This window comes from Camelus ferus, chromosome X, assembly GCF_009834535.1.
Source record: "Camelus ferus isolate YT-003-E chromosome X, BCGSAC_Cfer_1.0, whole genome shotgun sequence".
NCBI lineage: Eukaryota > Metazoa > Chordata > Mammalia > Artiodactyla > Camelidae > Camelus > Camelus ferus.
Window position 1 is genome coordinate 63,496,407 of NC_045732.1, and position 354 is coordinate 63,496,760.

Sequence of the window (354 nt, forward strand, 5' to 3'; positions counted from 1 at the left end):
GATGAGCATAAGGAGGGCTGAGGGAAAAGAATTTCTCAAGAAGAAAGAAATGGTCAACAGGGTCAAATACTGCTGAGACACGGGAACCAAAAATCTTCCACTATGTTTCACAACGTGGAGGTCTTTGATGATCTTGGAAACATCAGTTCCACTATGAAGGGCTGTATGGGGTTTAGGAAGAGGTAAAAGTCAGATTTTAGTATGTTACAGGGTAAGTTACAGGTAAGGAAATGAAAAGTCACAGAAGCAAATGCTAGTTGTTACCATGGAAACAAGATCCAGCAGCACTGGGGGATTTGGGGTGAAAAGAGAAATCGGAAGTCCTAGGATGACTGTTAATTAGTTTTATAGAAT